Below are 20,992 nucleotides of genomic sequence, written 5' to 3' on the forward strand. Positions count from 1 at the left end.
GAGAGAGTGGGTAAGAGGTATCATTATGAAAAATTAACTCAAGAGGCCACAAAAATAGGAAGCATTAAGAAAGGGAGAGAGAATCCCTTATTGTTTTGTTTTGTTGTCTTTAATTTCACATATGGGATCTCCAGAATTGTTCGTCTGGATGAACAGTGATGTTTTTATACCCCAAGTCATGTGGATACATAAAGACATGCTACTGGATTTTATTGGATAGTTGGATAGATGGGGGGAATATGAATGGATGAAGGGATGGGGGATGGATGGGGGATGGATGGGGGATAGATGGGGGATGGATGGATGGGGGATGGATGGGTGGGGAGATGGATGGGTAGGTGGGGAGGATGGATGGATGGGTGAGGAGATGGATGGATGGGTGGGGAGGATGGATGGATGGGTGGGGGGATGAAGGGGGGGTGGATGGGGGGATGAATGGGTGGGTACCGAGGTAAGACAAGAAGTGAAGAGTCCACGGGTATGGCTGGGGCAGCTCAAATGTCATATAAGAGCTTAGACTGACCAAGGTGGTCAATAACTACTGGAAGATTTCAAGCTGAGAGTGAGCGGCCAGGTCTGCATGGTGGCGTCAGTGCGTGCAATCAATGGAGACAGATGGGAATGGAGGCAGGTGCCCAGGGAGGAGGCTGCTGCAATCTTTCAGGTATGAAACAGTAAGTAAGGGCCAAGACAAGGTGCTGAAAGTGATCCAGAGTGGGGACAGATAGAAGGGATGTTAGAGAGAAATGACCAAAGAAATTGGTTAACTAGTTAGATTTCTAAAATGGAGAGACCCTGGATGATTCCCAGGTGTATGATGGAATGGCGGAACCAGTGGCCAAGACTGCAGTACAGAGAAAGAGCAGGTTGAGAAGGCAGTGATCGAGTGACCATTTGGCAAATGCTGAAATCTTAGTGGGGAGCCCTGGTGGGGAGCCCTCGGCACATTGGTGGGAGTTGAAGATGCAAGAGAGGAAGAGAACTGTAATCAAAGACTGTATTTCAGCAAAACTGGAGAGGACCCAGTTTTGGTCAGGGTTTTGGGACAGGGTTCGCACGTTCCTATAGTACACATTTTCTACACACAGATCTATACTGGTAAGTGGGATTACACACTAAGTACTCGTTTGTAATTGCTTTATTTTTTTTCTCTTAACAAAAATCTCATGGACCTGTTCCTTTTTTTCTTTGACCTCATTTTTAGTGGCCGTTTCAACACATGTCATAAATTACTGACTATATTCCCTATTGTGGGCATTTTGATTATTTCTGGGTGTTCACAATTATATACGCCCTCCTGTGATGTTTGACGTTAATACAACTGATCTTCTTGGCAAGACCTCAGAGCTCCACTGTGATCAAAGGGAGAGAAAGAAAGAGGGCAGGAGTGCACAACACCTAGGTGCTCTCGGCTGGGGATGAGGGGTCTCGTGGCGAGGGGTCATTTAGGGACCATACTCCACCTGGGGTGACAGGAAGATGCAGATGCCCAGGGCGGCTCCAAGAATTCTTGTCTGCATCTGCAGCTCCATGAGTTCCATGGAGCCTCTCTGGGAAACTTCTTGATAAACCATTCATTTAAAAGTCACTTATTGTCGCAGATCTGTACTTCTGTGACAAATAATGCAACATATGTTAAGAAAAAAGAAAAAGAAGAAGATAGCAGGAGGGGAAGAATGAGGGGGAGTAAGTCAGAGGGGGAAACGAACCATGAGAGACGATGGACTCTGAAAAACAAACTGAGGGTTCTAGAGGGGAGGGGGTGGGGGGATGGGTTAGCCTGGTGATGGGTATTCAAGGGGGCACATTCTGCATGGAGCACTGGGTGTTATGCACAAACAATGAATCATGGAACACTTCATCAAAAACTAATGATGTAATATATGGTGATTAACATAATAATAAAAAAATTTTAAATAAATAAATAAAAGTCACTTATTAAATTCGATGTCACCAATACCTGCATATTGGCCCTTGCTGTGAATTAGCTAGGCCAAAGCAAACCAGCTAAATGCTTAGTGTCTGACTTTGCTCATCCAAAATATCACAATGTTCACTGTGGGTCTACAGGAGACTCTGCTCCACAGGGTCCCTCAGGGACCCAGGCTGACAGAGGCTCCACCCTCGTGTTGTTTCACCATCCAGAACATTCCGCCTTTTCAATTGCCATGGTGGAGGGAAAGAGATTAGGGAATCCAGGGCTTTCCAGGGCCCCTGCTCCAAGTCGCTCACATGGCTCTACTCACAGCCCCCGGGACAGAATGGTCACCTGACCACACCTAGCTGCAAGGGAGCTGGGGCGGGTGGGAAGACGGATGGATTATTAGGTGAGATTCAATGGTTCTGCCACAGCCTACCCTGTACTGACAAAATAAGGTCACTCTTGCATTCAATGCCCACTGTATCACGACAAAAGACGAGACACAGTCTAAATGTTGCAACAGGGAGCTAGACTCACCAATAGATCCTATTTTAATCTGAAAAAGAAAGCACTTACACATCAATATCAATATGAGACCATCTCAATATATATGATGATCTCAATATATATGATGATCTCACATCAATATGAGATCATCTCAAAATACATGATGAAAAAATTGAAGCGCAGAGCAGAAGGCACAGAATGCTGCCATCAGGTGAGGAGGGTATATACAGCTGAGTGTACACTCGTAAAATGTTTCTGACACAGGAAGCTGGGGACATTGCTTGTCTTGAAGAAGAAGACGCACGGCTGACAAATTGGAGGGGAAGGCAAACTTCACTCCTACCCTTCTCCACCTCTTGAATGTGGAACTACTGGAAACGCATGACCTGTTCCAAAAATTCTCTAAATTATTTTGTAAAAACCTTCGTTAAAATCAACTGTGAGCCGGCACATACACATGGAGGAACTTGTACACACACACACACACACACACACACACGTGCGCGCCATGAGCTTGCCCCAGCATTTCTGACCAGCTCCCGGCTGCTGTGTCATGCCTCTTTGGGGCGCACGGGAAGCCACCATGTCACAACTGTGACTGCCAAGAGCACTAAGGACGTCACTTTCCTGCAGGCAGACTTTTTCCCCTGGAGGTCACTGCTCACAGTGCCCTCTGGCCTCAGGGAGGGGCTCCTGCTTTGATTCCATCTGACACAGCTAATTCCAGGTTTTCCACTCTTTCGAAGTGTCAGGAAAGCCCCAGGCAAAACAGAGACAACTGAACGTCTGCTACTAGGTAGCAGGACCTTGGTGCCACAAACCTTGCTGAGTGCCGCTCCCATCTGCAAGCCCAGGGGCCACCCAGCCCACACGAGGGGAGTGCATGCCACACGTCCAAGTCCAGCCCAACCTCCCAGAAAGCCCTGGGAGAGCAAATACCTCAGTGGGCAGCCCACCTCTCCAGCCCTCATGTACCCTCCTCTCTGCAGGATACCTGACAGTGAGAACAGCCGCTCCCACCAGGGACACAGCCCAGCCCTCTGGCCCCAGGACAGGAGCCCAGAATCACCCAACAGCTGTGCATTTGGCAGGTGCACACATACCGGAAGCCTTACATAGGAGGCTCTCTCCAGCTCAGCCGAAGTGTGGCGAGGAGCCGGCAGACGCACAAGACAGACCGGGGCAGCATGAGAAATCCAGGCCTCCGGCAGTAGGCTTGCCAAACTCAACCCTGGCAGGGGTGAGACTCCAACCGAGAGAGGCTCGCAAAGGCTCCGGTCCACCTAATTAATTTCAAGTGTTTGGGGAAATCAGAGAAAATTTGCTGAAGACAAATCCCAGACCTCCAATTGGACAACTGCTCCCCCTGCTCATTTCCCCCTTATGCCTAGTTTTCATGCAAATGTACCCCCAGCCAGCCCATCTCCTCCTGTGGGGGGGTGGGGCACGCAATCACCCCTCCCTGCCACCAGCCTGCCCCTAGAGGAGGTCTCCCCTGCCAGGTTTCAGACATGAAAAGCACGGGGCCCCAGGCTGCCTGTTCCTCCCCCTCGGCAACAAGTGAGTCGATGTAGTTCAGTTGTGTGCCCAGGTGTGGTCTGGGACTGACTGGCTTAGAGGCTGAGAACCCTGCAGGACACAGGGGCTCAGGGCTGGCCCCGGGCAACTGGTCCCAGTGGTGGTGGGGGGTGGGGCGGGCTGTGCCAGGGGCCCAGGGCAAACCCTGGCTGCATGCTGGGCACGGGGGAAAAGCAGTGAACAGACAAAATGGTCCCTTATCCTGGAGCTGATGGAGGAGACATGCCTTGGAAAACAATTAACAAGCAACATTTAATCACGAGGATGGTGACAAACTATGATGACACAGAAGCCTGGAGTAACCAGGGGCTGCGGTAGAGGGTGAAGGGCTGAGCTGGTTATGAGTTGGATGTGGGCAGAGGTGAGTTCCCAGCGGATCCAGCGGAGAGGGAACGGCGGTGGGGGGCGGGGGAGCAGCGCTGTGCTCGCGCCATAGATGAAAATGAGCCGGGGGTCTCGGAAACCGAAGGACTTCAGGGTGTCCAAGGTGGAGTGGGCCACAAGGAAGGAGGAACCAGAGAGCTGGGAGAGGTGGGGAAGAGCCCGGGCGGAGGGGCTTTAGCATGGGGACAACCTGGTCATGGGGGCAAGTGTGGGAGGAACGAACTCAGACTGCATTCGGATTTGACACTGCCAGCCATCCAAATGTGAAAGGACAAAGCAGATTGGGAGAAGGTATTTGCCCTGCGTATGACCAGCCGAAGGAGAGAATCAGAACATACATAACGAACATATACAAATCAGTGAGGAAAAGACAGAAACGATCCAAGAGGGAAGACTTTGAACACGGTTTCCACGAAAGAAGAAACACCAAGAGGCCACAAGCTTATAAAAAGATGTTCTGCTTCACAAAAAATTAGGGGATGCAAATTTGGTGCCCACGGGGCTCGGCACATGGTGCAGGGCGCGACGGGGCACAGAGCCCGTTAGGAAGCATTTGTGATTAGTTAAGAATAAAATAAGAATATATATTTTTTAATTTACATGTGTTAGTTCTTTCAAATGGTTACTAAGTCGTTAGGACATGAATATGTATCAGGTCGTCTGGACCTAATACTTAATAAACAGAACCATTGGGTATTTCTTTTGGTGGAAGAGTCTGTGAAGGCATCCCGAGACACGGAGGGTGCCATGAGCTGAGGCAGTCTGGGCACCTCAGGGTTAGAGAAGACAGGGCTGTCCCAGAACCAGTCTAAGAGGCTGCCCCTGAATCACGGAGGGGCAGGGAGGGCAGGTGGAGGGTTGTGCAGGGGGCCTCTGGGAAACACAAACCGTCCTTCTCCTCGGGGGCCATAAGAGTTCCTCTAAGTGACTCGTGACCAGCTCCGTCTTGTCCCTGTTTCAGGAGGGTGCGGGCAGTATGACTGGACATCGGATGGACTCAGGGGCAAGGGTCCACGCCCTGTATGGTGGCCTGAATTGTGTCCCCAAAGCCATGTCTAAGTCCTAACCCCCAGAACCCACGAATGGAACCTTACTTAGAGTTAGGGGTCCTCATAGATGTAATTAGGTTGAGACTCTCAATATGAGATCATCCTGGATTTAGGGCCCACCCTAAATCCAGGATTGGGGTCCTTATAGGAGAAAGGCTGAGGGAAAGGCCCGAGACCCAGTGAGGCACGGGGAAGACGACCGCATGCGTGGACAGAGACAGAGATCAGAGAGATGCCACCCCAAGGCGGGGAAGGCCAGGAGCCCCCAGAGTCCGGAAGACACGAGGCAGCCCTCCCCAGAACCTTCGTAGGCAGCCTGGCCCCTGCTGACACCTTGATTGAGGACTTCTAGCCTCCAGGACCGTGAGAACAAATTCTCATCATTTTAAGCCACCCAGTCTGTGGTAAGTTGTGGTGGAAGCCACGGGAAATGAATACACCCTGTCTGGCCATTGCAGCAGGCCAGCCGACACGGGACCCACCTGCCACCCAGAAGTGGCAACTGGGCTTTTGCCCACCATTCAGAGTGGGCTGTCACATCGCAACTGCCAGGAACTAGCCAACCTACCCAACCCACCTGAGCCAGCCGTTTCTGTGCACCAACGACTCTGACCTTGGCATAGTGGCCTCCCCATGCATCTTGCTCCTCATGGGAGGAAGGAAGGGGCCAACACAGCAACTCTAGTGCCCGTGAGACACTAGAAGACAAACAGCAGCAGCTGGGGAGAATGATGCTGGTTCCCACCCAGGTCCCCTCATTCTGTGCTGTGCAGTCATGGGTCCGTCATTTCCCTCTCTGGGCACCCGTTGGCCCATGTGCCACATGTCTTGAGAAATGAGTTAGCATTGGGCCCTTAAAAACCATCCACCAAGAGCCCAGCCTGTGTGTGTGTGTTAGGCAAGATGCTCTGAGGATGCTCTGAGTCAAGTCACCACCGTGACGACGTTTCCCTCCTTGGCAGGTGGGGCAGGTCCCCGGATGTACTGGTCAATTAGCACTGCTCTAGCCAAGTCCCACACACCACGGCTTCAACATGGAAATGTATTGTCTTCTGGTCCCGGAGGCCAGAGGTTGGAGATCCAGGTGTTGGTAAGCCTGGTTCCTTCTGAAGGCGGTGGAGGAAGAAAGTGTGAATTTAGACAATTGTCTTAAACCCCATGAGCCCCTGGTGCTTCCTCTAGAAAATGAGAATAAAACCTCAGTAGTTGGCCCACGGGGTAATTAAAGGAGAGAAGCCTGGGACGTGTGCGTGTGCGTGCCCTCGGCAAACAGTACGTTATGACTGTCCTAGGTCCCCACTTTCTGGCACATCATGGGCATTTAATTCATGTGTGGGGAGTAAGGTAGAGAATCAGAATATATAAAAATAAACCAATAAGTAGGCATGATTTTGACAGCTTAGGAATAAACACTAAGCTTCCCCCTTTGGGGGAAAAAACCACAGTGCCCAGTGAGTTGCAAAGATAGCCAATGTCCCTCATGTCCCCACCAAGGCGTCTTCCATGGGAGAAGGCAGCTTCACGGTTTCTCCCACTGTCGAGACTGGTAAATGTTTTATAGTTATTTACAAGGCAGAGCAATTATGTATAATTATTCCATAATGCAAACACATTATGAATACTTACAGCACCATTCCCCCCACCCCAAGGAATCTGGCGGAACTGTGTGTTAAGGATATTTTGTGTAATTGAAATTTGGAACAGGTGTAGAAAGGAAAAAAGAGCCTTCCTGACAGAGGTAAGGGAAACTGCCAGACACTCTCTTGTTAGAATAAGAAAGCCATTCCAGCAAGGAATGGGGAAGGGCTCTGCTGTGGGAGGTCCTGCAGATTAGAGCATCCAACTCCCACTCCCGAGAAGAGGCCAGGTGCCAGCCTGCTCTAACACAGCACCTCTTCTTAACCCCCATCGCACTCACCACCTCCAAGTAGCCTCACCTGCTCACTTGTCCGTGGCCTGCCTCCCCCACGGAAGGGAAGAATTTTTTTTTTTTAAGTTTTATTTATTTATTTGACAGAGACAGAGACAGCGAGAGAGGGAACACAAGCAGGGGGAGCGGGAGAGGGAGAAGCAGACTTTCCGCTGAGCAGGGAGCCCGATGTGGGGCTCGATCCCAGGACCCTGGGACCATGACCTGAGCCGAAGGCAGACGCTTAACGACTGAGCCACCCAGGCGCCCGGAAGGGAAGAATTTTTGGTCTTGTGCACCAGTCAGGCACATAGTTGACACTCAATGAATTCCTATTGAATAAGCAAGTGTAAAAATGAGTAAGTCACTCCGAGGGGAAGGAGTGGGGAAAAGGAATTAGCATTCAATGAGCACTTACTATCTGGGACAGTCTCAGGACAGCACTTAGCCCTCAGGAGCTCCCGGGGCTCGGGGTTTTACCCCCCAGGGCCAGATGGCGAGATCACACAGGGACAGGGCTGTGGAGACAAGCTTCTCGCTCGGGCCCCGCTCCCACCCCTCCAGGACAGAGGCCGTCCTCGGCATCTAACACCAGCCCGCTGATAAAAGGAAGATTCTGTATGGGCAGCCAGGACATCATAAATCACCCTACTGAACAGTGCCGCTGTGATCAAAAAGGAGCCATCAGACACAAAAACTGCTCTTAAAAATGAAAAGGGGAACCCAGTGGCCACGGGGGGGTGGGGAGGGGGGCATTCATTAGGCAAGCTCATTTTCCCGACAGCTGAATGGAAACTTGAACCGCAGTCTCTCAACCTGAACTTCGACTTGGCCTAATTCCCTATCAAGTGACAAGCTTGCCACCTGTCCTGGGTCTGGCCCGCAGAAGACCTCAAAGGGCACCTCTCCCCTCACTTGGCCTTGACGTACAAATCCTATCTGTTCTTATTTAAGAAACAATAACAGCATTTATACCCCATCCCCGCACAGATGGCTGGACGGTCGCCTGATCCTGTGTCTGCCCCTCCATCTGGGAGAGTCGGCGGCAGCGGGCACGGCCAGTTTAACGTGCGGGTGAGGCTGACGAAACCACCTGCAGGCAGAGGAACCACCTTAATGGGGGCAACAGATGAAACTCGCCCACCTCGGCCCCAAGTCTCAACTTGAGGACACGAGTTGAACGTGGGAGTCAGACAGACTGTGCTCAGGACCCCGCCCCCTCACGCACTCCCTGGGTGACCTGGGGCAGGCCACCAGACTTCTCCCCTTGGCTGTCTTGGCCATAAAGAGAACCCCTTCCCTGCGGTGTGATTGTGACGGTTTAATTTAATGGGTTAATATACGTAGATCACTGCAGATCTGACACGAAACGAGCTTCTCAAACAGTAGGTGTCATTCTTAGATTACTGAGACTCTCGGCAAATGTCTCCTGAACCAGCCAAGTCTCTAGGAACAAGGCCGCAAATCTGGTTCCCTGTTGAACTGGCTCCTTCCCAGGGCTCATCCAGAAAGTCAGGGCCTCACAGATCTGTGAGAGACCTTACGCGCCATGTGATGTGCCCACTCTACAGAGAGGGACACCAAGTCCCCGAGAGGGGAGAAGAATTGGCCACGGCCACCCAGGGCAGTGGTGGCCGAGCCAGGAGCAGAGAACCCCAGATCGCCAAGTGTTTCCCCTTAGCTCCTCTTGCTCCTATACAGTCTGTGTCAGTTACCCTTGCTGCATAACAAATGCCCCCAAAACGTGGCAGCCTAAAACGATGACACTCACCTTCCTGAGGCTGTTACTCTGCTCAGGCCGCTATCGCTGCACAGCATACCCTGAGCAGCTTAACCAACAGAAACTTATTTCTCGCAGTCCCAGAGGGTAGAAGTCCAAGATCAAGGTGCTGGCAAGGCTGGTTTCTCCCAAGCCCTCTCTTTGGCTTGAAGACGGCTACTGGCTACCGGCTACCTTCTCTCTGTGCATCTGCATCCCTGGTGTCTCTCCCCTTCTTATCAAGACACCAGCCAGACTGGGCTAGGGCCCACCCACCCTCAGGATCTCATTTAACCTTAATTTTCTCTTTAAAGGCCCTAACTCCAAAGACCGTCACATTCTAATGTCCGGGGGTCGGGGCTGCCACACACATACTCAGAGGAAGGCGCAAAATTCAGCCCCTGACGTTGTCTGCCACTGGTTCTGCAGGCCAGGAATTTGGGAGTGCTCAGCTGGATGGTGGGGCCAAGGGGACCGATGGTGCGGTTGCAGTCGGATGGCGGCTGGATTGGTGGAGGCCTGGAGCCTCCAGGGGCTGGCAGGGCATTTCTCTCTCTCTTCTTCATGATCTCAGGCCTTCTCTGGGAGGTCTGTGCATGTGGACGCGTCTGGGCTTGCGCGGGCAGCCGGGCCGCTCCCATGACGGCACAGGGCTCCAGCACGAGTGATGCAGCCGACAAGCTGGAAGGCAGACGACCAGGCAGCACATCACTTCCACTGCCTCCTTTGAGTCACGAACTGTACCAGCTTGAAGAGGGTCCCCACAAAAGCCATCAGAAGATCACCTTATTTAGAAATAGGCTTGTTGCAGAATCAGGTAAATGAAATCATACGGGAGTAGGTTGGGCCCTCGGGCCAACAGGACTGGTGTCCGTAAAGGAGAGGGAGAATCAGACAGAGGGACAGAGGGGACACAGTGGGAGAAGGCCATGTGAATGCGGAGGCAGGGCCTGGAGCAAGGCTGCTACGAGGGAGATCAAGGCCTGCCGGCCACCACCAAAAGCTAGGAAGAGGCAAGGAAGCCTCCTCCCCGGGCCCTGCAGAGAGAGCACGGTCCTGCCAACACCTTGAGCAGGGAGGGAATAAATTTCTGTTGTTTTCAGTCACCCAGTTCATGGTAATTTTGTTGGTGGCTCTAGGGAACAAAGGCACAAGCCCAGCTAGCTTCCAGGGGAAGGGAATCAGACTTCACCTCTGGAAGAAAGGGGGCGATGTTCTATAAGAGCACAGGGAAAGGAGAAACTGCAGTGGCCACCTATGAAAAGTGCAGTCGGGCACAAACTCTAAGCTGACGAGAAGAGGGACGCGAAGTCACAGGCCTCCAGACCCTCCCAAGCCAGTCCACGCCCTCTGGGGTTGACCACCTCTGCCTGGAGAGCCCCTGGAGGGCCTAAGATGAGCCAGACCTGCGGCAGGAATGGAGCTGGCTCAGGTGGCCAGAGAAGCTGGGGGGGGAGTGGCTTCTGCACCAGCAGGAAGCAAACCAACACCTCATCACCCTTGAAGCCTGAATAGGGATGTTCACCAGGCATTGCCAGGAATCCGTCTGAGCTTTAGGGAAGTCTGGTACTTCCTGGGCTGACTGGGGCTTGAGGGGACGGTCTTTTTTTTTTTTTTTTTTAAGATTTTATTTATTTATTTGAGAGACAGCAAGTGAGCGAACGTGAGATCAGGACTGGGGGCGGCGCAGAGGGAGAGAATCTCAAGCAGACTCCCTGCTGAGCATGGAGCCCAACATGGGGCTTGATCTCACAACCCTGAGACCATAACCTGAGCTGAAACCAAGAGTTGGACACTTAACTGACTGAGGCCCCCAGGTGACCCAAGGGGACAGTCCTTCTGATTCTAGAGGCACTCTGCCATGCCCCACCAGCCACTCTAAGCCGCCTCGCCCAAGCTTCCTGTCCTGCCCTTTTGTTGGTTCACTGAGACCACAAGGACTTGCGTTTTGCTTTTCAAATGCCACCCTTGACTCAGAGTGTTAGGGTCGGGGTGGAGGGAGGGTGGCGGGAGACCTCCGGTTTCCCAGGACTGCTCACTAAGATCACTCCCCACAGGTCTTAAAGGAAGACCCTAACAATCCAATCACTTGGGATGCTAAGGGTTGCAATAAACCAAAACTCCACCTTGAACTGCCTTGATCTCAAAGGAAATATTTTATTTCCTCCAAGTATAAGACTGGAAATAGGGTAAACTCCAAGAAGACTCTATTAGTTAAAGAAATCCTAGCAGCAAGCAAAAGCAAACTCACAAGTGACTCATGGCTCCAAGTATAATAGAGGTTTATGGCTCATTCCCGTAAAGCCCAAAGCAGGGTTCTGGCTGGCAGGTGTCTCCTCTCCAAAGTATGACTCAGGGACCCAGGCTCCTTCCACCCTGTGGCTAGTCTCCCTTCAATGTGAGGCTTCCAATGTTTCCATGTTCAACCGCACCAAACTTACAGAGAAGGGAAAGAATCAGATGACGGGCGGGGGCCAGGGGGCTGCTTACTTCCCATCTCCCCTACAAGGACACATGCAAGTTCCATGAGGGCAGAAATTTAGGAGGCATGTCTACCCCAAGTGCGGGATTCAGCACACTCAGTGAATTGGCTCTTGTTTTTAGACTTATCCTTCATGGTTGCAAGAAGGCTGCCATCACCCCAAGCATTACATCTTCACACGGCAGCATCCACACCAAGAAGCAAAAAAGGAGACTCTAGCCAAAGGAACTCCTCATATATACCTCTCTCCTCTTGTCAGAGAGGAAAATCTTTCCCAGAAGTTTTCTTGTTCATCTCATAATCCCAAACTGGAACATAGGACCACTCCCTTACATATGACAAAAGGGAGTCTGGCAAAGGGAATAACAGGATTTTTGAGCCTCTAGCATGGAAGGTGAGCAAGGGTGAAGGAAGTCTAGAATAGGCTTTGCCACACAGCCGTACTCAAAACCAGCCCCGCAGTGGGGCACCCTGGAGGCTGCATGATGGAGATGTCCAGGCCGACCTGGGACGGGCGCCAGGCAAGGCCAGGAGTGACACGTGCAGCATGAGGCTCATAGGGAACTAGAGATGGGACGTGTGCCCCAGCCTCCCACAGCCCAGGACAGCACGACCGGCCCAGCCACATGAGGAGTGAGCCGGAAGGTCCCAGAGCCAGCCCGTGAGGTCGGGTTAGAGGTGCTCCCCTCGGCATCAGAAGAAGCGCGAGGGCAGAGATGAAGCAGGTGACTGTGGATAAGAACTGTCCCTCTGGGTCGAACCCTGCATTTCTGCAGTGGCTCTGTCTGAAATCAGCAGCACATGGACCCAGGTACAAGGCTCCGTCCACCCACCCGCCATATCCCCGTCCTCCCTTCCTGCTGTTTAACTTCCCTCTCTTTGGACCCCGTGATGAGATACAGTACGGTATTTTCCCCCTCAGAAAGGACAGCTCTTTTAACAGTATTACAAAGCACCTTCAATTTGAACTCAACTTGTAACCTCAACTGAAGACTACTTTGCTTTTAGTCACTATTATGTGGAATGTTATTCATTACTTTCTTTTTATTCCCAGCAATGTGTTTTCTGTCAATGTGTATCTTTTGAAACTTTTTTCTTTAACATGAATGAATTTTTCTCTACCACGATATTACAGGAGGAGACAGCACGCGTGCTAAACTCCACAGAGTGTCTGACTCCTTGGAAGGGAAAACTAACATGGGGTGGAGTTCATTCTTTCTCCTGGGCCTGTCCGCAGGACCTGCCAAGCCCCGAGTTCCCCACCGCTCACCTGCCTACTGAGAACCGCTGCCCAGGGCCACAGTGCAGGCTCAGTCTTCATGGTCATCCCAAGCGTTGGGGCTTGTGGCCTGTGCGTGCTCAGGTTCAGGATAGATGGGGGTTTGGTGACTCCGGACCCTCGGCACCAGATGTCACCCCCACTGAAGAGAAGGCCTGCTCTGCCCGAGAGAGCAGGGGCGGCTCCAGCACCCTGAAGAGTCTGGGGCTGGGTGCAGAGGGTGTATTTTCTGAGTGAGTGACCTTAGGGAAGTCACTGATCCCCAGAGAGCCCTGATGAGCCTCAGTGTGATCTCTGCAGAGTCAGGGTCAGCCCCCAGGGCTGAGTGTGGGCTTCAGTCTCTCCTGTCCTTGTGCCTGGCCACCTCGGAAGGGCAGGGCTCTCTCTACATGGCAGTCACGGTTGTTCTTGAGAAGAAGCAGAACTGCCCAACGTGGTCATTGCCCTCAGGACTTTACAGTTTAGGAAGGAAGAAAGGCAAGAAATGCCTCCAGTCCTCGAGGCACTATCCCAATGCTGCCTCCTCCAGGAAGCCTTCCTGGTCCCTCCACCCCTGCTCTGTGCCCTGGGAGCAGGTGGTGAGCAACTTTTGTCACTTTATTCTTGGTGGATCTACAAGCCTCTGTCATGCCTGAGCTCTGCCTCCTTTGTTCCTGAAAGCCCAGAGCCTAATTTCTACTTGAAGACATTCAGAAAATACTAGCTGACTTAATTGAGACACCCAGAGGTGCAGACAGAGGTAACTGCGAAATTAAATCACATCGGTCTCTGCAGCTGCAAGTGGGTCTCGTGAGCATTCCCTCAAAACACAGCTCCTGGAAGAACAGATTTAGAAGGTGAGGTGCACTGAAGGGCCAGGTCATGACCAAGTGGTCATTTGGAAAGCTGAGTGTCATCATTTCCACATGACAGTGAGAACCTATAATTGACCAGGCCCGCCACCATTTCCAAAGAGCTCCAGGGGATGCGGGGCGTGGGGGAGGGTTAGTAGCTAGAATGTGTAAGAGACTCCTGCAGATTGAGAGGAAAAAGAGAGCAGACCTAATAGAAAATCAGGCAAAAGGAAAGAACAGGCAACGTACAGAGGAAGAAAACAAAGGACCAACAAGTATGTGAAGAGAAGCTGGAACATTCTAGTCATCTGAGAAGTGCTATTTAAAACAAAGACAGCACATTACCCATACCGGACTGGCAAAAATTAGAAAGCCGAGTTACACCAGGTGTTGGTGAAGATGCGGGCTGTGGCACCAGTTGGTCAGATTACAGGCCCCATGACACGAACACGCCCTGTGAGGGCACCCGCCGGGGCCCTACAGTATTTTCCCGAAGCCAAGCCTCACTCCACTGTGAGGAGCACCAGTCTTGTGTGTCCCTAAGAAAGGGCAAATTGCCGCCATGAATGACAAAATGCTTTCTTATCACTTGGGATTTTTATACTCATCGAAAGGGCTCTTTTTGATTTGTTTAGACACAGCTCTTTTTAAAAATTATTTTCTGCTCTTAGGCTCACAGAAGAAGAAGAAGATTAGTGAAATAAATGGAGTGGAGTCTTCCTAGCTCCCCTTCCCGCCCGGGCCCTGCAATCACGCACCAGCTTTCGGTGTTGGCGGCACCCGTCCTTCCCAAATCTCGTTGCCTTCACGGCATTAATCAAGGGCGTTTCTTGAAAGAGGGCTTGGCCCCAACATTCTCCCAGGCTACAGTCGCCCTGCACAGGTCGTCCCTGCGCCCGTGCTGAGACATCCGTGGGGGGCAGGCAGGGGCAACGTGTCACAATGGCCAACAGCAGGCACGGGGGGCCAGCCAACAAGATGTTAGAATAACTAAGAACATGCCTGTCAGGATCCCTGAGGCATGGTATTTGTGGACTGGGAGCCCATCTGGGAACGACGGGGAGAATGAGACACAGACACCATGGAGAACCACATGCCTAGAAGCATCAGACACGGTGTGCACACGCACCTGCTTATGTAAACCAAAGCAGTAATTCTCATTAAACTTATGGGAACGGTTGTCTACGTGGAGGGAAGGACAAAGGGAGTGGGGAGAAAGTGGAGCAGGTATCTAAATACGTTAACAATGGGAGCAAGAGCGAAAGAGTGAGAGGTCTTGAAAACACTGAGAGGTCACATGTTCAGCTCATTTAATCCTCACGGCTCTGACCACTCCCAGGAGGCTCTGAGAAAGTGGGAAGGAGAAAGGGGTCCAGGAGAGGGAAAATTCCCATTTATTGAGCACCTGGGTGCACCAGGCACTCACTCACTCAACCTCACACCAACCTGCCAAGGCAGGCATGACTGCCCTAGCTTTACAGATGCTGAAGCTGAGGCTCAGAGAGGGAGCTCTCTTGCCTGGGGACACACAGCTCAGAAGGACCAGGCTGAGACTCCAGAACTTAGGTTTTTCCACAATTTGCCTATTTCCCCAAGTGCCCGTGAAAGGCTCGGGCCAAGAGAGGGAGGCAGAAGAAATTCCAAGGACTTGGAGCTCAAGGCCAAGCCAGCTCTGCACATTGACGAGGAGTGGGGAGGGGTGCACCTGCCGGGGAGGAGGCAAATCCCTTCCCACACCGTGAAACTCTGGGGCTGTCAGATGGCCTCACTCACCCGGGCTAGACAGGAATGGCCACACGGGCAGGCTTGGTGCACAGACCAGCAGGAGCATCTTTGCCGCGTTCATCCTCTGCGTAGACCTCCAGGCGAGGCTCCGAGCATCTGTACCTGAGCCCTCATCTGTCCTATCTTCCAGCCTCCCAGTCTAGGGGGAAAGATGGGGCGGAGTAACCACTGGGGCAAAGGTGACTGTCCCAAAGGGAAGCAGGCTGGGAGAACCTCAGACCTCCCTCTGGTTGGAGCTTGTAGGGCAGAGGGAGGATGGAAGTGAGGCTGTGGCAGGCAGGGGCTGTGGTCAAGGCTCTGACAAGGCCCCTGCCCACCACACAGGAACTGCAGCCCATCTCCGCTCCTGGCGTCTCCGGCTCCACTTGCAGCCAGTGAGGTGGTGAGGTCCCAACTGCCGCCATGAAACACCATGGCAGGCAGACAGCTTCACTCGCCCTTGGCATTTCTCTCCTTCCAATGTGCTATCTGCTCCGCCCCAGCAGACTGTAACCTCCACGAGGGCGGGGGCTTTGCCTGCTTTATTCTCTGCTGCACCCCCGGTACCCAGAACAGTGCTTGCATACCGCAGACCCCGGTAAAAGCTTTGCTGAACGACTGAAATCAAGAACATCTTACATCCCACGCCAAGGGCTGCGGCGGCTTCCTCCTTGAGGCACCAGAGTGGCCACTGGAGGGTCTGAGTGGGCCTGTGACGGGCTCTGGATCTGCAGGGGAGCAGCAACGGGCCGGTTGGGCAATCTTGTGCAAGCCACTTAACCTCAGCTCCCTCATGCGCAAAATGGGGATGACGATAGCACCTCCTCTGTAGGGTTTTGTGAGGATGAAAGTTCACTCCTGCGGTGTTTAGAACAGTGCCTGGAACGTAATATATGCTATGTGTTAGCCACGTACCAGTTAGTTTGTGCTGCATAACAAAGCCACCACAATTAGGGACTTAAAGTGGCAGTCATTGATCCAACTCACGATTCTGTCGTTTGGGTGTTTGGGCTGACCTCCCTACAAGGTTCTTCTTCTGGTCTTGGCTGGGCTCACTCTTCCGTGTGCTGGCAGTCAATGACCTCGCTCCCATGCCAGACAGTTAGCTGGATGTAGCCGGGGTGACAGGGGTACCGGGACCGTGTGTCCCCCCGTCTTCCAGCAGGCCAGCTCAGATCTGTTTGCATTGGCGGCAGTCCCCAAAAGCAAAGAGTGAAAGCAAGCCCCAATGCGCAAGCATGCATCAAGCTTCTGCCTGCATCCTTTTGCTCATACCCTCCTGGCCACAACTTGCCACATGGCCAACCCAACTTCAAGGGGTAGAGAGGTAGACTCCACCTCTTGATGAAAGCACAAGAATCTGTGGCCATTTGCGCCATCTACTGCGGCCCTGGTGTTTTTCAGAAATGCTAAAGACATCTCAAGAGAATTCAGAAAGCCTTTGCCAATGGCCGGATTTGATGGAAGACTAGAAGCCCTCCTGGGGTGAGAAAGAGAAACCCAGCCTGCCCCATCCCATCTTCCTGCTTCCAAGCCCTCTATGATAAAAACCAGTCATTTCGAGCAGGAAGTGAGCTGATGCCAGAAATGCCATCTCAAATGGTCCTTGAACTTTTGAGGATGGGGAGGGAGCCCAGGCTTAGGGCAGACGTTCTTCAGGGGGTGGGCAGAACTCTCTCTGACTGAGGCATCCTTCTGAGGGTGGCATTCCCACCCCTCAGCCTCCACATTCCTGGCGCTGATAGCCTAATCTCACTTGCTGTCTTCTCAAACAATAATTTGAAATCAATGAATTCTGCTCAGACGTCCTCCTCCCCCATGATTACTGAGCTCTAGACGTGGGGAAACAGACATTTCTCAACTGAGCCCTCGATCAGTGATTACCATTATTGCATAATTGGGGACATCAGAAGCAAGACTGCCACGAGCTGCCAGGCCCAAGCTCCTGCTCAAATGACACTCTGAGTTCAGCTGCTGGAAGACGGGGAAATGTGGCTAATTGAGACTAAAGACTGTGCTGCATAGCTTTCTAATTTTCCACGGTTAGTTCTTTTTTATTCTGCAGTGGTATCCTTTTGGTAATTGACTTTCAAATACTACTTGTTACATATTGCACTTAAATGGGAGTATTTCTGGCAGGGCTGAGCTGCATGTCAGATCTAGAGGTGGATTTCATCAGAGGAACCAGCTCTGTAGATCTAGGGCACCCCCAACAGTGCCTGCCACACATCAGTGCTCAAGAAACACAAGCCCATGGGACACATTCCCACAAGTATCAGTGTAAAGAAATCATGGTGTCACGTGCATGTGCACACAGCAACCACACACATGATCACAGAATTCCCACATCTCTTCTCTCATTCTACAAGATCCTCTGGGTTTACAAGGACCATGATAAATGAGGCAACGGGTTCATCAAAGTTGGAGCGGTCATTCAGAAAGCACTTTATTGCACATCTACTACAGTCCAAGCACTGGAAATACAGACGTGAATAAGGCAGCCGTGCCCGCCTTCAGGTGTCCACAGTGTGTGTGGGGGGGTGGGGGGTGCGGGGAGAGAAAAAGCAAGCAGATTGTAACAATGCGCTGGGAAAGTCTACCTAATGGAGAGCTACACAAGCGCGCAAAATGAGGCCGAGGGAACTAACTGTGGGGGTTGAGGAAGAGAAAGTCAAGTTGAGCCTTGAAAGATGTCTAGGAGCCGACCTGGTGGCAAGGGGGTTAAGGCACCCTCGTTAGAGCAGCAAACAGCCTGCTGCAGGGAGGGGGAGATTCTCCAGGACCGTATGCCAGGGGCATGGCAGAGTGTAGACTGACCACAAGACCCTGGCCTTGACTCAACAGCCATCATTTTTGTGATTGTGGGCTACCTAACTGCTTGGCAAATACATCCCCCTCTGTGCCTGCATGGGACCTTTTATGATGTCCCCTGGGAAGCCACATACTCATTTGATTGGGACTGTCACTGCTCCAACCTCATTTGGATTCTTCTTTTGGAATTGCCACTGGAGCCCATTTGTAAACCATATAATGGCTTTGTTTTCATGGCCATACATTGTTTTTGATTCTCCAGCACCATACTCCTCAGCATGACTGCCCATTCCATTGCTAGATCTGCCTCCAGAGCATCTGAACTATCTTCAAACATCAGATCTGACCCCAAAGGTTGGTGATGGCTTCTGCACTGAGTGTGTTCAAAGAAACCCAGTCTTGTAGAGAAGTTATCCCTCTGGGCCGCCCTCGTCACCCCTCCCCAGGGGAAGGAAACCCTGTCTGACCAGTCAGCTCCAGGACACGGGCTGGGCCACTCTGGGCAGGGGACCAGGAGCCTGGAGGCCAAGGACCCTGAGTAACCTTGGGTAGCACCCTGCCCCAACCCCACCATGGACCCTAAGATTTGGAATATAGAAGGCTCCGTTGGGGCGCCTGGGTGGCCCAGGTCATGACAGGTCCTGGGATCGAGTCCCTTGTCGGGCTCCCTGCTCGGTGGGGAGTCTGCTTCTCCCTCTCCCGCTGCCCCTCCCCCTGCTCATGCTCTCACTTGCTTGTTCACTCTCTCTGGTAAATAAAAACTTTAAAATAAAATAAATGCTCCACTTGTTTTGATAGACAACATACTCATTAAGATACAAACAATGTGGAATGTTTCAAAACTTCTGATGATTTATTAAAAGCCATACCTCGCACACAATGTGAGGAAGGGTAGCAAAGCATTTTCCGTTAAAAATGTCGGCAAAATTCTTCCCAAGGGAGCATGACTCTGAATCCAGAGAGATGATGGGAACCAAGAGCCCATTTCGTAGACCAGCGTGCTAGTCACAGGGTTGTCCCTCAGGGCACCGGGTGCCCGTCTTCATGCACGGGCACCCCACACGCCCGCTGTGGTGGGCGCCCCCAGCACAGATCCATTACCTCAAGGAGCACACGCAGCCCCACAGCTCCCACCCTGGCTCTTGGAATTACACACCGTGAACTATTGAAAACAAAACCCCGGGCCCGCACAAGGCGTCTGAGAGGAGGACTGGCATTTCCGGGCTGGGAATTACAGATGGAGGTGCCCTAGCGGGGTCTGTGGTTCCTGCTCCTGAGGGCGACCAGGGCGGCTGGCTGCCCTGCTTTCCACCGGAGCCAGCAAGCAGTGTGACACCGTCACTCACCAAGAAAAGTTCACTTCCCAAAATACCACACGCGGCAGGTAAATGGAAGAAAGGTCAGAATGATGTAGATGTGCGTGTTATAAACCACCTCGTACATAAAAATTGCCTAATTACTGGGAAGATATGGAAGAGCATACATTACTCTGAGCAGCTAACCCCCAGGGCTGTGCATGAGGGGGAGCACACCTTGGAGCTGTGTAGACCCGCCAGACCTCAGCTTGCTCCAGCTGCATAGAAAACAGCAAAATTCTTTAGCTCCCACCCCCACCACATTATTACATATAAAGTGATTTCTGTAAAAATAGCATGAAAACGTCATTTATATTAGAATCTTTTGTATTCCTTTCATACTTAAATAATGTGACTTATCACTGTTTTTTACTCTGTGTCCTTGAATTTCATTATGAAAATTCAGAAGGTATAACTTTCACCCATTAGGTTTGGAAGCATACATAGTATGTTATTTGAATGAATTAAATTTTGTTGACTTCTGTCTGTTTCAGTCACAGTTTGAAATAAGAGATGGTTGAACATCGTGTCTGCCATCATGTCCTTCTGCATTTCTTGGTATCCAATCTCTCTCTGCCCCAAACTCTGCAAATAGGTGGTTTTATCAATTTTTATTCAAGGATCAAATGCCTTTGGAAGCAATACAATTACGATTCCCTTAAAATAACCATAATTCATTTACCCCACTAAAAATTAATTTGTTGGGTGTCCCTTATGTTCTAGACATTGGGCATTAAAGATCAAGTCAGCAGACAATTATTGCTCCAGTATTTCTGTAAGCTTTTTAGAAAAAGACAACCTATAGATATTTAATTATAAAAATAGCTGTTTAATAGAGAGCAAACCGGCGGGATAGCCAAGCCAGGTTGGTGGTTATCAGGGAAGGCTTCCTGGAGGAAGTGGAGCTGACTCTTAAAGGATTACTAGGAATTAGTTAAAGGTGAAAGAGCTGAGGAAGGGCTTTTGGAGCAGAGGCAGTTCCAGGTGCAAAGACAGGGAGCTGGACAGAGCAGCTCACTGGAAGACCTTAAGAGGCACTGCATCAACACGGACCAGGACGAGCAAGCCCTTTGTTTCAACTTAATTTTTCTGCACAATAAATAGAACACCTTCTCGAGTCTTCCTTCTTTTTCCCTCGGTATGACCGTGAACCAATGTCATAAGTCTATACTTTTTTAGAAGATAGCCAGTAGGAGAGAGAATCTCTAAGCCTGGGTAACAGAGATTTCTAGAGAGATGGATGGGGAGTGAGGGCAGTGAGGCTCTAGGACGTGCTGGTGAAATGCAGATCCACAGGCCACAGGAAGACTCTGACCATCACAGAAGGAAATGGTAAAGGCAAAGTCAACCTCTAAAAAGGG

At 51.4% G+C, this 20,992-nt stretch overlaps 1 protein-coding gene across 4 annotated transcripts in view; it reads right to left on the reverse strand.

The window, feature by feature from the left end:
* Positions 1-9,263: 9,263 nt before the first annotated feature.
* Positions 9,264-20,992, reverse strand: part of VRK1 (VRK serine/threonine kinase 1) — a 114,598-nt gene continuing 102,869 nt past the window's right edge. For 2 of the 4 annotated variants that reach the window (XR_015768460.1, XR_015768461.1), the window contains exons 13-15: positions 16,105-16,344; positions 15,475-15,625; positions 9,264-9,788 (exon numbers count right to left, since the gene is read on the reverse strand). The gene's annotated coding sequence lies outside the window, so the exon portion shown is untranslated. Of the gene's footprint in view, positions 9,789-15,474; positions 15,626-16,104; positions 16,345-20,992 lie in introns of those variants that run through there. The other 2 variants (XR_015768462.1, XR_003608423.2) reach the window with 2 other exon arrangements.

Source organism: Eumetopias jubatus, unplaced genomic scaffold (genome assembly GCF_037043125.1).
Source record: "Eumetopias jubatus isolate StellerSeaLion01/CBP00866 unplaced genomic scaffold, mEumJub1_p1.0 scaffold_7, whole genome shotgun sequence".
NCBI lineage: Eukaryota > Metazoa > Chordata > Mammalia > Carnivora > Otariidae > Eumetopias > Eumetopias jubatus.